The 15762-nt window shown below is 38.4% G+C and overlaps 1 protein-coding gene across 2 annotated transcripts in view; it reads right to left on the reverse strand.

The window, feature by feature from the left end:
- Positions 1–15762, reverse strand: part of LOC148948619 (transcription factor E2F5-like) — a 48813-nt gene that overhangs the window by 29395 nt on the left and 3656 nt on the right. The window lies entirely within an intron of this gene.

The raw sequence follows: 15762 nt of genomic DNA on the forward strand, positions 1-15762 counted from the left end.
TGGATGTGTTGGGGGCAATGCGGGGCGTGGGGGGGGGGCTATTTGCCCAACAATAACTTGATACAATTAAAAAGGGCACAATCTCTTTAAATTTCCAATCGAATGAGCCTTTTTTGAAGTTTCTGCGACAACGCCTTCTATAAAAACCTTATATACCCCCAGGGCATATCTTAAAACCCTTGCCCTGAAGGTTCTGGGGGAGTGTCCTCCTCAAAAACATATTTTCTATCTTGAAATCAACTACGCTGAACAAAATGGCAATCTCAAAACTTTGATTGGATGTGTTTGGAGAAATGATGGGCGGGGGGGGGGGGGGCTAGTTGCACTCCGATCACTTTCGACTATTAAAAAGGGCACTAGCCCTTTATTTTCCAATCGAATGAGCCTTTTTTGAAGTTTCTACGACAATGCCTTCTATACAAACCTTATATGCCCCCAGGGCATAACTTAAAACAGTTACACTCCAATCACTTTTGACTATTAAAAGGGCACTAGCACTTTAATTTCCAAGCAAATGAGCATGTTTTGAAGTTTCTATGACAACGCCTTTTATAAAAACCTTATATGCCCCCAGGGCATAACTTAAAACTCTTGCCCTGAGGGCTTTGGGGAGTGTCCTTCTCAAAAATATATTTTCTATCTGGAAATCAACTATGCTGAACAAAATGGCTATCACAAAATTTTTATTGGATGTGTTGGGGGGAAGGAGGGGCGGGGGGGGGGGGCTAGTTGCCCTCCAATCACTTTTGACTATTAAAAACGGCACTAGCCCATTGAATTTCCAATTGAATGAGCTTTTTTTTAAGTTTCTACGACAACGCCTTCTATAAAAACCTTATATGCCCCAGGGCATATCTTAAAACCCTTGCCCTGAAGGTTCTGGGGGAGTGTCCTCCTCCAAAACATATTTTCTATCTGGAAATCAACTACGCTGAACAAAATGGCTATCTCAAAATTTTGATCGGATGTGTTTGGTGAAATGATGGGCGTGGGGGGGGGGGGGGGCTAGGTGCCCTCCATCACTTTCGACTATTAAAAAGGGCACTATCCCTTTAATTTCAAATCGAATGAGCCGGTTTTGAAGTTTCTACGACAATGCCTTCTACAAAAACCTTATATGCCCCCAGGGCATAACTTAAAACCCTTGCCCTGAGGGTTGTGGGGGAGTTTCCTCCTCAAAAAAGTATTTTCAATCTGTAAATCAACTACGCTTAACAAAAATGGCTATCTCAAAATTTTGATTGGATGTTTGGGCGAATGATGGGCGTAGGGGAGGGGGCTAGTTGCCCTCCAATAGCTTTTGACTATTAAAAAGGGCACTAGCACTTTGAATTTCCAATCGAATGAGCCTTTTTTGAAGTTTCTATGACAAAGCCTTCTATAAAAACCTTATATTCCCCCAGGGCATAACTTAAAACCCTTGCCCTGAGGGTTGTGGGGGAGTGTCCTACTCAAAAACATATTTTCTATCTGAAAATCAACTACGCTGAACAAAATGACTATCTCAAAATTTTGATTGGATGTGTTTGGGGGAATGATGGGCGTGGGGGGGGGGGGGGCGAGTTGCCCTCCAAACACTTTCAAATATTAAAAAGGGTACTAGCCCTTTAAATTTCCAGTCGAATGAGCCATTTTTGAAGTTTCTATGACAACACCTTCTATAAAAACCTTATATACCCCCAGGTCATATCTTAAAACCCTTGCCCTGAAGGTTCTGGGGGAGTGTCCTCCTCAAAAACATATTTTCTATCTTGAAATCAACTACGCTGAACAAAATGGCAATCTCAAAACTTTGATTGGATGTGTTTGGAGAAATGATGGGCGGGGGGGGGGGGGGCTAGTTGCACTCCGATCACTTTCGACTATTAAAAAGGGCACTAGCCCTTTATTTTCCAAACGAATGAGCCTTTTTTGAAGTTTCTACGACAATGCCTTCTATACAAACCTTATATGCCCCCAGGGCATAACTTAAAACAGTTACACTCCAATCACTTTTGACTATTAAAAAGGGCACTAGCACTTTAATTTCCAAGCAAATGAGCATGTTTTGAAGTTTCTATGACAACGCCTTTTATAAAAACCTTATATGCTCCCAGGGCATAACTTAAAACTCTTGCCCTGAGGGCTTTGGGGGAGTGTCCTTCTCAAAAACATATTTTCTATCTGGAAATCAACTACGCTGAACAAAATGGCTATCTCAAAAATTTTATTGGAGGTGTTAGGGGAAATGGGGGGCGGGGGGGGGGCTTGTTGCAATCAAAACTATTTCGAACGTTGATAAGGGCACGGTCTCATTATATCCTAGGTGAATGAGCCTTTTTGATCGTTTTACGGCACCATCGAATGTAAAAACCTTCAATAATCTTGGATCATAACTCACCATCCTTGCTCTGAGGACTCTTGGGCAGTGTACTCCTCAAAAATACGATTACTCTCGAGAAAAAGGCTACACGAAACAAAACGGCAATCTCCGCATTTTGATTGGTGGAGGTTTGGGAAATGATGGGCGTGGGGGGGGGGCTAGTTGCACTCCATCATTTTCTACTATTAAAAAGGGCAATATCTCTTTAATTTACACTCGAATGAGCCTGATTTGCAGAGAAGATGACAGCATCGTCTACACGAACCCTATTGGTCCCCAGGGCATATCTCAACAACTTTGCTCGGAAGGATTTAGGGGAGTATCCTTCTCAAAAATATATTTTCTATCTGGAAATCAACTACGCTGATCAAAAATGACTATCTCAAAATTTTGATTGGATGTGTTTGGGGGAATGATGGGCGTAGGGGAGGGGGCTAGTTGCCCTCCAATAGCTTTTGACTATTAAAAAGGGCACTATCCCTTTGAATTTTCTATAGAATGAGCCTTTTTTGAAGTTTCTATGACAACGCCTTCTATAAAAACCTTATATGCCCCCAAGGCATAAATTAAAACTCTTGCCCTGAGGGTTTTGGGGAATTGTCCTCCCCAAAAACATGTTTTCTATCTGAAAATCAACTACGCTGTACAAAATGGCTATCTCAAAATTTGGATTGGATGTGTTTGGGGGAATGATGGGCCTGGGGGGGGGCTAGTTGCCCTCCAATCATTCAGGGCAGTAGCCCTTTGAATTTCCGATCAAATGAGCCTTTTTTGAAGTTTCTGCGACAACGCCTTCTACAAAAACCTTATATGCCCCCAGGGCATAACTTAAAACCCTTGCCCTGAAGGTTCTGGGGGAGTGTCCTCCTCAAAAACATATTTTCTATCTGGAAATCACCTACGCTGAACAAAATGGCAATCTCAAAACTTTGATTGGATGTGTTTGGGGAAATGATGGGCGTGGGGGGGAGGGGCTAGTTGCACTCCAATCACTTTCGACTATTAAAAAGGGCACTAGCCCTTTAATTTCCAATCGAATGAGCCTGTTTTGAAGTTTCTACGACAATGCCTTCTATACAAACCTTATATGCCCCCAGGGCATAACTTAAAACAGTTACACTCCAATCACTTTTGACTATTAAAAAGGGCACTAGCACTTTAATTTCCAAGCAAATGAGCATGTTTTGAAGTTTCTATGACAACGCCTTTTATAAAAACCTTATATTCCCCCAGGGCATAACTTAAAACTCTTGCCCTGAGGGCTTTGGGGAGTGTCCTCCTCAAAAACATATTTTCTATCTGGAAATCAACTACGCTGAACAAAATGGCTATCTCAAAATTTTGAGTGGATGAATTCGGGGGACTGCTGGGGGGGAGGGGGGGGGCGGCCTTTGGGCCCGCAAAACGTCTTTAAGTATTTAAAAGGGCACTATCCCTTTGAATTTCCAATCAAATGAGCCGTTTTTGAAGTTTCTACGACAACGCCTTCTATAAAAACTTTATATGCCCCAGGGCATATCTTAAAACCCTTGCCCTGAAGGTTCTGGGGGAGTGTCCTCCTCCAAAACATATTTTCTATCTGGAAATCAACTATGCTGAACAAAATGGCTATCTCAATATTTTGATTGGATGTATTTTGGGAAATGATGGGCGTGGGGGGGGAGGGGGCGGTTTAGTTGCACTCCAATCACTTTCGACTATCAAAAAGGGCACTAGCCCTTTAATTTCCAATCGAATGAGCCTGTTTTGAAGTTTCTGCGACATCGCCTTCATAAAAACCTTATATGCCCCCAGGGCCTAACTTAAAACCCTTGACCTGAGGGTTGTGGGGGAGTGTCCTCCTCAAAAAAATATTTTCTATCTGGAAATCAACTACGCTGAACAAACTGGCTATCTCAAACTTTTGATTGGATGTGTTGGGGGGATGGCGGGGCGAGGGGTGGGGGGCTAGTTGCCCTCCAATCACTTTCGACTATTAAAAAGGGCACTAGCCCTTTAATTTCCAATCAAATGAGCCTGTTTTGAAGTTTCTACGACAACTCCTTCTATAAAAACCTTATATGCCCCCTGGGCATAACTTAAAACCCTCGCCCTGAGGATTGTGGGGGAGTGTTCTCGTCAAAAACATATTTTCTATCAGGAAATCAACTACGCAGAACAAAATGGCTATCTGAAAATTTTGATTGGATGTTTTTGGGGAAATGATGGGCGGGGGGGGGAGGGTAGCTAGTTACACTCCAATCACTTTCGACAACTAAAAAGGGCACTAGCTCTTTAATTTCCAATCGAATGAGCCTGTTTTGAAGTTTCTACGACAACACCTTCTATAAAAACCTTATATGCCCCCAGGGCATAACTTAAAACCCTTGCCCTGAGGGTTGTGGGGAAGTGTCCTCCTCAAAAATATATTTTCTATCTGGAAATCAACTACGCTGAACAAAATGGCTATCTAAAAATTTTGATTGGATGTGTTTGGGGGAATGCTGGGCGGGGGGTGGGGGGGGGGGCTAGTTGCCCTCCAATCATTTTCGACTATTAAAAAGGGCACTAGCCCTTTAATTTCCAATCGAATGAGCCTGTTTTGAAGTTTCTACGACAATGCCTTCTATACAAACCTTATATGCCCCCCGGGCATAACTTAAAACACTTGCCCTGAGGGTTGTGGGAGAGTGTCCTCCTCAAAAATATATTGTCTATCAGGAAATCAACTACGCTGAACAAAATGGCTATCTTAAAATTTTGATTGTATGTGTTTGGGGGAATGATGGGAGGGGGGGGGGGGCTTGTTGCCCTCCAATCACTTTCGACTTTTAAAAATGGCACTATCCCTTTTAATTTCCAATCAAATGAGCCGTTTTTGAAGTTTCTGCGACAATGCCTTCTATAAAAACTTTATATGCCCCCAGGGCATATCTTAAAACCCTTGCCCTGAAGATTCTGGGGGAGTGTCCTCCTCCAAAACATATTTTTATCTGGAAATCAACTACGCTGAACAACATGGCTATCTCATAATTTTGATCGGATGTATTTGGGGAAATGATGGGCGTGGGGGGGGGGGGGGAGGGGCGGTTTAGTTGCACTCCAATCACTTTCGACTATTAAAAAGGGCAATAGCCATTTGAATTTCCAATCGAATAAGCCTGTTTTGAAGTTTCTGCGACAACGCGTTCTATAAAAACCTAATATGCCCCTAAGGCATAACTTAAAACTCTTGCCCTGAGGCTTGTGGGGGAGAGTCCTCCTCAAAAAAATATTCTCTATCTGGAAATAAACTATGCTGAACAAAATAGCTATCTCAAAATTTTGATTGGGTGTGTTTGGGGTAATGATGGGCGTGGGGTGGGGGGCTAGTTGCCCTCCATTTACTTTCAACTATTAAGTATGGCACTAGCCCTTTAATTTCCAATCGAATGAGCCTGTTTTGAAGTTTCTACGACAACACCATCTAAAAAAACCATATATGCCCCCTGGGCATAACGTAAAACCCTTGCCCGGAGGATGGTGGGGGAGTATCCTCCTCAAAAATATATTTTCTATCAGGATATCAACTAAGCAGAACAAAATGGCTATCTAAAAATTTAGATTGGAGGTGTTTGGGGAAATGATGGGTGTGGGGGAGGGAGCTAAGTACACTCCAGTCACTTTCGACAATTAAAAAGGGCACTAGCCTTTTAATTTCCAATCGAATGAGTTTTTTTTGAAGTTTCTATGACAACACTTTCTTTAAAAACCTTATATGACCCCAGGGCATAACTTAAAACCATTTCCCTGAGGGTTGTGGGGAAGTGTCCTCCTCAAAAACATTTTTTCTATCTGTAAATAAACTCCGCTGAACAAAAGGGATTTAAAAAATTTTTTTTTGTTTGTTTGTGGGGGATTGCGGGGCGTGGGGTGGGGGGGGGCTAGGTGCACTCCAATCATTTTTGACTATTAAAAAGGGTACTAGCCCTTTAATTTCCAATCGAATGAGCCTGTTTTGAAGTTTCTACGACAATGCCTTCTATACAAACCTTATATGCCCCCCGGGCATAACTTAAAACACTTGCCCTGAGGGTTGTGGGAGAGTGTCCTCCTAAAAAATATATTTTCTATCTGGAAATCAACTCCGCTTAAAAAATTGGCTATCTTAAAATTTTGTTTGTTTGTTTTGGGGGAAATGTGGGGGTGGGGGGGGGGGGGGCTAGTTACACTCCAATCACTTTCGACTATTAAAAAGGGCACTAGCACTTTAATTTCCAAGCGAATGAGCATGTTTTGAAGTTTCTATGACAACACCTTTTATAAAAACCTTATATGCCCCCATGGCATAACTTAAAACCCTTGCCCTGAGGGCTTTGGGGGAGTGTCCTCCTCAAAAATATATTTTCTCTCTGGAAATCAACTACGCTGAACAAAGTGGCTATCTAAAAATTTCGAGTGGGTGGGGTTGGTGGAAGTACGGGGGGGGGGCTTGTTGCCCTCCAATCAATTTTGACTATTGAAAAAGGCTCAATTCCTTTGAATTTGCAATCAAATGAGTCTTTTTTGAAGTTTCTACGACAACGCCTTCTATAAAAACCTTATATGCTCCCAGGGCATATCTTAAAACCCTTGCCCTGAAGGTTCTGGGGGAGTGTCCTCCTCCAAAACATATTTTTATCTGGAAATCAACTACGCTGAACAAAATGGCTATCTCAAAATTTTGATCGGATGTGTTTGGGTAAATGATGGGCGTCGGGAGGGAGGGAAGCTAGTTGCACTCAAATCACTTTCAACTATTAAAAAGGGCACTAGCCCTTTAATTTCCAATCGAATGAGCCTTTTTTGAAGTTTCTAAGATAACGCCTTCATACAGACCTTGTATTCCCCCAGGGCATTAAGTAAAACTCTTGCCATGATCGTTTTAGGGTATTTTGTATCTGGAAATCAACTATGCTCAAAGAAAAGGGTGTCTGAAAATTTTTATTGGAAGTGTTTTGGGGAAATGATGGGCGTGGGGGGGGGGCTTGTTTCCCTCCAATCACTTTCGACTATTAAAAAGGGCACAAGCCCTTTGTATTTCCAATCGAATGAGCCTTTTTCGAAGTTTCTACGACAATGCCTTCTATAAAAACCTTATATGCCCCCAGGGCATAACTTACAACCCATGCCCTGAAGGTTTTGGGGAATGTCCTCCTCAAAAACATATTTTCTATCTGGATATCAACTACGCTGAACAAAATGGCTATCTTAAAATTTTGATCGGATGTGTTTGGGGAAATGATGGGCGTGGGGGGGGGGGGGGGCTAGTTGCACTCAAATCACCTTCAACTATTAAAAAGGGCACTATCCCTTTAATTTCCAAAAGAATTAGCCTGTTTTGAAGTTTCTACGACAACGCCTTCTATAAAAACCTTGTATACCCCCAGCGCATAACTTAAAACCCTTGCCCTGAGGGTTGTCGGGGAGTATCCTCCTCAAAAATATATTTTCTATCTGGAAATCAACTACGCTGGATAAAATGGCTATCTCAAAATTCTGATTGGATGTGTTGGGGGGAATGATGGGCGTGGGGTGGGGGGGGGGGCTAGTTGCCCTCCAATCATTTTCGAATATTAAAAAGGTAACTAGAACTCTCGATTTCCAATTGAATGAGCCCCCTTTGAAGTTTCTACGACGACCCCTTCCATATAAAGTGCCTCTGGAAAAAAAAAAAAAATAATAAAACATTGGAGCCGTATGGCCTTTACTATAGGCAACGCTACAGCGATGCCTCTGACTAACTGCAAGTTTTCATTTCTTGGGCCTTACAACAGACATTTTGTTGGATAAATAATTGACTACATTTGGAATCTCAGCTTGACATAACAAGTCATTTTAAGCAAAAGGAAAACCAAACTAGTTTCAAATTTTCAGGTATTTTTCTGGTTTTAATTAAAAAAAAACTAGTATTATTGCTCAGCAACATAACCATTTTGGCAGTTTGTAGTTAAATAAAATTATTTTATTCAAAATTTTTCAGGAATTATTCCAGTTTTACATAACTATGTCTACAAGCTTCCTATAATGGTAAAAGGTCTTTGTAAAAATATAGATTTTATTTTAAATATTTTGTGTTAATTACAAAAGCACATAGATGTGACAAATTCCTGATGCAAATAACATGAGCTATAAAATTTTTATTGAAAAATGCACTAAAAAAATTGATTATATTAAAAAAAAAAAATTTTAATTACAAACGATTTTTAACCACAATAATTTTATTTAAAATGAGCCATTTAACAGGTCTCTATGATATTCCAGTGCCAAGCTATCTGAGGAAAAAGACAGAGAGAAAAAAAGCTGCCATATATGCAGAATATTATGGGTGCAGCCACTTTTTTATTTTCAAGCCAATTCTTCTTCTTCTTCTATTTAACAGCCAATATATTAATTGTTAATGACATAACTTTCTTCTTCTTCTATTTCACAGCAGGCGGGCTTTTCAGTAATACTATTTAGCCCTTTTCCTTTTGCTTCACTCTGTGGGCTACAGAGCTACTGGCTTGATTGCCTCTTATTTATTAGATATTTTCAGATATCTTTCAGTAGATCTTTCGACTCAAGGAGTTCAAATATAAGATTATAGATGTTGATTTCTATGCTCTTGGCTGATAGTGAGATTTTGTGGTGTTTGAAGCATTTTAACAGTTTACAAAGCAAGGTATGTTGTGCAGACTGCAAGAAAGTTTAGTCCATTTGTTACAGAACAAATTCTATGATAAATTTTGGAAAAATACTTATTGGTAAAGGGGGAAAGGACAGGATTATTCTTATTAAATATAATATCCGATAGTCTCCAAATATCTCTAATGGGGATTGGTCTCCCACTTGGCTGGTCAATATTTATAGAAATTTTTACTATTTCATCAACTTGATGATTAACACTTACACCAGAGTGGCTAGGAATATACTGAAGATAAGTTCTTATGCCACTTGAAGCAAGATTATCTATAATACTAAGACAATGATAAGTATTAATGTCCAACTTATACTGAGGAGCTGAGGCCAACAACTCAAGGCTCGAAAAAGAGTCAGAATAAACTAAAATATTATTGGAATTAGGAATCAAAGGTTGGCTTTTCATAAGGTGTTCTAATGCCATGATTATGGCATTTAACTCAGCAAAAATTATAGATACATTATTATATAGCCTCTCACTCATTGCAATTTTAAGGTGGGGAAGGAAAGCACCACTTGCTACATTCTCATTTATTTTTGATACATCAACAAATATTTAAAAGGTTCTTTTATTAATAATGGTATTAAGTTAAGGAATTTTTTTTCTGGACAAAAGAAATGGGGGCTAGATCTTTATTCCACTTAGAGGAATCAGTATTTATTATGGGAATTGACCAATTCCATGGAGGGGATTGGAGGAAGTAGGGGCAATAGACTTTTGCCGGTACAGGGAACTTCTTCTGAATAATGGCATACTCATCTGCAATGCCTCTATACATGGCTGGATTTCTTAACCAATTATGTATGGTGCGTGAGCTATTTGATTCAATTTTTGTAAGATGTTTTGTCAAGAGAAAGCTACGTTTCTCCCTTATTGTTGTTAATCCATTCTCCATAAGCAGAAACTTGGTGCTTGTGGGTTTCCTAAGGCCAAATATGAGACGTATTATACCATTTTGTATTGTTTCAATTTTTTGCATCTGGGTCTGTGCACATGCACCATAGACGATGAGCCCATAGTCAATGTAGGGTCTTATATGTGATTTATAAAACTGGAGTAAGGTTTTCTCCTTACATCCCCAGGGTGTGGAAAGAAGTCTTTTTAGGATATTTGTTTTTCTATGGCATTTTTTTATTGTGTTTGAAATGTGGAGGTGGAAATTAAGTTTTTGGTCGAGCATAAGACCTAGCTAAGTAGTATGATTATCTTCTGGAATAGTTGTTCCATTTAGAGTTAGTCTTGCATTAACATGATTTTGCTTTTGGTGAAATTGGATTATTTTTGACTTGGTAGGTGCAATGGGTATATCTGAATGTTGAGAGAATTTTTCAAGTTGGAAAAGTGACTTTTGCAGCTTTGACTGTGATATTTCAAAGGTGTTGCCAGATGACCATAGCACCAGATCGTCAGCATATTGTAGATTCGTGTGGGGGAGGTTCTGGTCGCAGAGACATAGGGCAAAGAGGAGGCAGCTGAGGACTGCTCCCTGAGGAAGGCCTTTAGCTATTGTCTTTAGGGGTAAAGAGGCTGAACCTATACAAACAATGAAATTTCTCAATTCTATGAAATATTATATAAAAGAAGCTAGCGTAGGAGGTAATCCAAGGTTCGCAAGTTTAGTAATAAAGATCTGGTGGTTCACAGCGTCGTATGCCCCTTCAAAATCTATTAAAGCTGCAACTAGGTTCTTATTGTTCTAAACAGAGTTATGTACTGCATTTGTTAATAATATGAAAAAATCTGCTGCGGAGTGGTGTTTCCTGAAACCAGTTTGGGTGTGAGGGATCATATTATTTTTTTCAACAAACCAGAGGAGTCGATAATATATCGTTGTTTCCATTATTTTCCCCATCACATGAGTAATCATTATGGGCCTCTAAGACTCAGGGTTATTTTTGGGTTTATTTTTCTTTAGGATTGGTAGGAGGGACGAACATTTCCATATATTGGGGAACATAGAAGATGCCCAAGCATGATTACGACAATTTAAAAGTTCCTGTTTGTATGAAGGGGGGAGATTCTTTATCCATGTAGGGTGTATATTGTCATAGCTGCCGCTAGTCTTGGTCCTAATATGATGTATTGCATTATTCATTTCATGGATTGAAAATGGGCTGGTTATATTCTCGGATCCTGGGCGTGGTTGGTAACTTGGGTTCATAGAAATTGGGGACATTTTGCTGCAATTATTTGATGTTAGCTTATTAACAAAAAGAGTGGCAAATAGCTTAGCTTTTTCATTATCTGTCATAATGGGTATTATTATGTATAAGCTCATACAGGAGTGGGGAAAGTCTTTTTCCCACAGATTTGGCTTATGACTTTATGTATAATTGGCTCATGTGTTTCTCTGGAGAGATTATTTGCAAAATTATTCCAGTAGTTATGTTTAGCATTTATTATAGTCCTTTTTAGGTTAGATTCTGCTTGTAATTTTTTAAATATATAGTAGGTGATAGTTTTTTTTTATGAATGTTCTCCTAGCGGCCTTTTTTGTTCTCCATTTATTTTGGCACTCATTTGTCCACCATGCTTTGGGAATGTGTTTAGGGAAGGGTTTCTTAGGTATTTTCCAGGGGATAGCATGATTAGCTGTATTTATTAGTAAAGATGCCAAAACTTCAGCATATGTGTCAACTGTTGTGTTTGAAATTCATGAATTTTGGGTGAAACTTGTAATTTCATCATTTAGCTTATTTTTGAGCATAGGCCAATTTGCTTTAGTGTTGATATATTTGGAGGTATGTGATAGGGTTTCAGCAGGTTCGTTTAGGAAGCGAACTATAGCAAAGTGGTTAGTACATAGACTATCAATTTTATTTATATAAATTTTATTAAAAATATTTAATGACACAATTTGTAGGTCAATTGTAGAGAAACTGCCACTGTTGGGGGTTGAAATATGTATTCAGGTTTGGAGGGGTAGCAACAGCTAATTCAATATTATTTGAAGTCATAATCTCAATGAACTTACCAGCTTTATTTGCTGGTTTATTCCCCCCCAAAAGGCTATGGGCATTGAAGTCTCCACAAATAATGATATTTTTTAACATATTAGAATTATTTATATAGCTAAAGAAATCCATGGCATCTGTAATTTGGCCATTAGGGTTATAAAAGCTTATTATGTAAGTTTTTGTATTATTCAGGCAAACACTGATACCAATTGTATCAACATAATTTACAAAATCTGGAAAGTTGATGCAACAGAATTTTATATTATTTTTAACTATTAAAGCTACTCCACCTCCTTTTGTCTCTGATGATCTATCCTTTCTCAGGATAGTATATCCCAGAGACTTAATTTGTTGATTTTGGGTTAAATGAGTTTCCTGGAGGAAAGCAATATTAATGGAATAATTATTCATAAAAGATATTAGTTCATTTAGCTTATTTTATGTGAGTGATCTTACGTTCCACTGGAGTATTGATATGTGTTGTGTTGTTGATTTATTTTTCACATGACTGTGTATCAATGTTCAGCTTTGTTAATAGTAAAGCAAGATCTTTTTTCGCTTGAATGAGCATATCATCAGGGATGTAGATTTTTGCCAATTCTGCAATGATTTTAGTTTTCTGTAGTTGATGTATATTCATGGCCTGAACTGTATTACAGTTTAGAATGAATAAGCATATATTGGGGGATTGCATGTTTAGTTGTGCATCCTGTTTGTCAGTTAAGGGATTAATTCCTGGTAGTGTTTCTGGTTTGTTCCTTCTTGGGAGGGGGTGCCAGGCTGACCTCATCTCACTGGACAAGGAGGCTTGTTCCATAGCTGCAAAGGGGGTATGGAATGGCCTTCTCAGTTGCTATTTGGATTGTTAGTGCTCTTTTCTTATATGCAGGGCATAGTGATTTATTGGTAGATTCATGTGGGCCTTTGCAATTGATACATGTAGGCTGAGTGTTGTTGCAAGTTGTCAACTCTTTAGGATGGGATGCTTTGCAATTACTACACGCTAGGAGAATTTCATTGCATTTGTTTGTTGTGTGTCCCAGTTTGAGACACTTCTGACACTGGATGGGCTTTGGTTTGTATTCCTTGTCTGGTTTGATTTGCCCAAATAGGAATAACATTTCTGGGATATTAATTTTTTCCTTCAGTGTAAATAAGAAAGATCTACTTGTTTTTACGCCATTAGAGTTAGGTTTACCAAGTTGGGTAGCATCTTCAACTGGGATTGTGTTGCCAGCCCTATCTGAGAGCCCTTCTTTTAACTCCTGAATGGGTATTTCAGGGGGAACATTATAAACTACTATTTTTGCTGGGGATTGTTTTGGGTTCCATTTAGATGCATTAATTGGGATATTCAAAAGGGATTTTAGATTAATTACTGTGTCTGCTGATTTCTGATCTTGAACAGCTATTACCAGAGATCCATTACGGTAAATATTGAGAAAGTACTCTGATTTTAGTAATTTGAAAACTGTAAATATTATTTCAGGAATCATTTTTATTTCTAAGCGGGTAATAGGAAAAATTCTTGGGTCAATTCCTAAGTTTTGGGAGGGAGGATCTTGGGTGGGGAGAGGGGAAATGCTGTTGATTGGGGAGATTTTTTTCCTTTTATTAGAGCTTCTAGAACGCACCTCTTGAAACCCATTATCATCATTTATAGTGAAATTAGCCCCTACACTGATCATTGTCCTATTCTCAGAATTGGAGCTATCATGTGAACTTTGTGATAATGAGCTTGACCACCCAATATGGGTATCAATTTCACTGGTATTTGGGGTGGGGTCTGGGGGGACTTTTTTTTGGAGGAGTTCTATGCATTGCCTATTGGAACAAGCTTTAAACTAAAACAAGAAAGGATAATACTATGATAACAGACCATCTGCATGCTACTGTGGGGAAAACTTCACCATCAACAAAAGAAACACCACAGTATGGCCCCGAGGAGGATTTTGAGCATGATTGGTTTGGTACAACTACTGATAAATTGAGATAATAATTCACAAGAAATTTATTTGTAAATTTCTTAAAATGTTGCTGCTGGTGGTGGGACAAAAACTTCTTTTTCTTCAAACATTCCAGGTTTTTGAATTTCAAAGGTATGTAGGCATTGATGACCTTATCCATGTCAAAATCCAAAACCAATCACCATGACTAAAAAAAAGCTGCCATATATGCAGAATATTATGGTTGCAGCTACTTTTTATTTGCAAGCCAATATATTAATTGTTAATGAATTAATTGTTCAGGTGGTGGGACAAAAACTTCTTTTTCTTCAAACCAATTATCTAGTCCAGGTTTTTGAATTTCAAAGGTATGTAGGCATTGATGACCTTATCCATGTCAAAATCCAAAACCAATCACCATGACTATCATTTTCAGTTTGTTTGGTTTGTTTTACCTTGAGATGTCTTTCATCATTATGAAATACATATTGGTAAACCATTGTTTTTAACAAAGGTATGGTAGGCATTGATGACCTTATCCATGTCAAAATCCCAAACCCAATCATCATTACTATCATTTTCAATTTTGATACGTTTTGATTCTTGCTGTCCAGCTTGATTTTCACTAACTTGCTCACATGTTTGGTGTTGTATATCTTCTAACCACATGTGTCTTTGCCCTTCATCTTCATTTTTGACTTGTTAAAATGCTTGATGTTGCATGTCTTATAACTGTGTGTGTCTTTGCTCTTAATTTTCTTTTTTGACATGCTGCTGCTGTTCTTCTAACCATATGTGTATTTGCTCTTATTTTCATTTTTGACTTGCTCACATGCTTGGTGTTGCATGTCTTCTAACCACATGTGTCTTTGCTCTTCATTTAAATTTTTGCCACACCACCCTTTTTCTTCCAATTGCGTGTGTGTTTGCTCTTCATTTCCAACTTGCTCACTTGCTTGGTGTTGCATGTCTTCTAACCATGTGTGTCTTTGCTCTTCATTTTTCATTCTTGACACGTTTTTGGATTTTGATTAATTCAGAGAATCTAGCAATGGCCTTTGATTTAGCTGCCCATATTGGTATTGTTGCAATTGATGGTCCAGGTTGTTGATTTTCACATCTTATCATGTTTGATAGTTCAGACGTTGGTTCTAAAGAATCATCATTTATAGTAGCTGAAACTGCAAGTTTTCATTTCTTGGGCCTTCAGACAGACATTTTGTTGGATAAATAATTGACTACATTTGGAATCTCAGCTTGACATAACAAATCATTTTAAGCAAAAGGAAAACCAAACTAGTTTCAAATTTTCAGGTATTTTTCTGGTTTGGATTAAAAAAAAACTATTATCATTGCTCAGACACATAAATATTTTGGCAGTTAAATAAAATTATTTTATTCAAAAAAATTTCAGGAATTATTCTAGTTTTGCATAACTATGTCTACAAGCTCCTTATGATTGTAAAAGGTCATCGTAAAAATATTGATTTAATTTTAAATATATATATTTTTTTTAATTACATAAGCATGTAGATCTAACAAATTCCTGATCTGAATAACATGAGCTATAAAATGTGTTATGGAAAAATGCACGTTTTTGAAAAAAAATTGATTTTATTTTAAAAATTTATTAATTACAGAAGCTTTTTAACCACAACAACTTCATTTAAAACGAACCATTAAACAGCTCTCTATGATGTTCCAGTGCCAAGCTATCTGAGGAGACAGAGAGAGAAAAAAAACCCTGCCATATGTGCAGAAATTATGGTTGCAGCATTTTTTTTTCAAGCCAAGAGACAATAAGTTTGCAATATAGGG

The sequence above is a fragment of the Artemia sp. Qi Xiang Cuo genome, chromosome 9 (assembly GCF_049724085.1).
Source record: "Artemia sp. Qi Xiang Cuo chromosome 9, ASM4972408v1, whole genome shotgun sequence".
Taxonomy (NCBI): Eukaryota; Metazoa; Arthropoda; class Branchiopoda; order Anostraca; family Artemiidae; genus Artemia; species Artemia sp. Qi Xiang Cuo.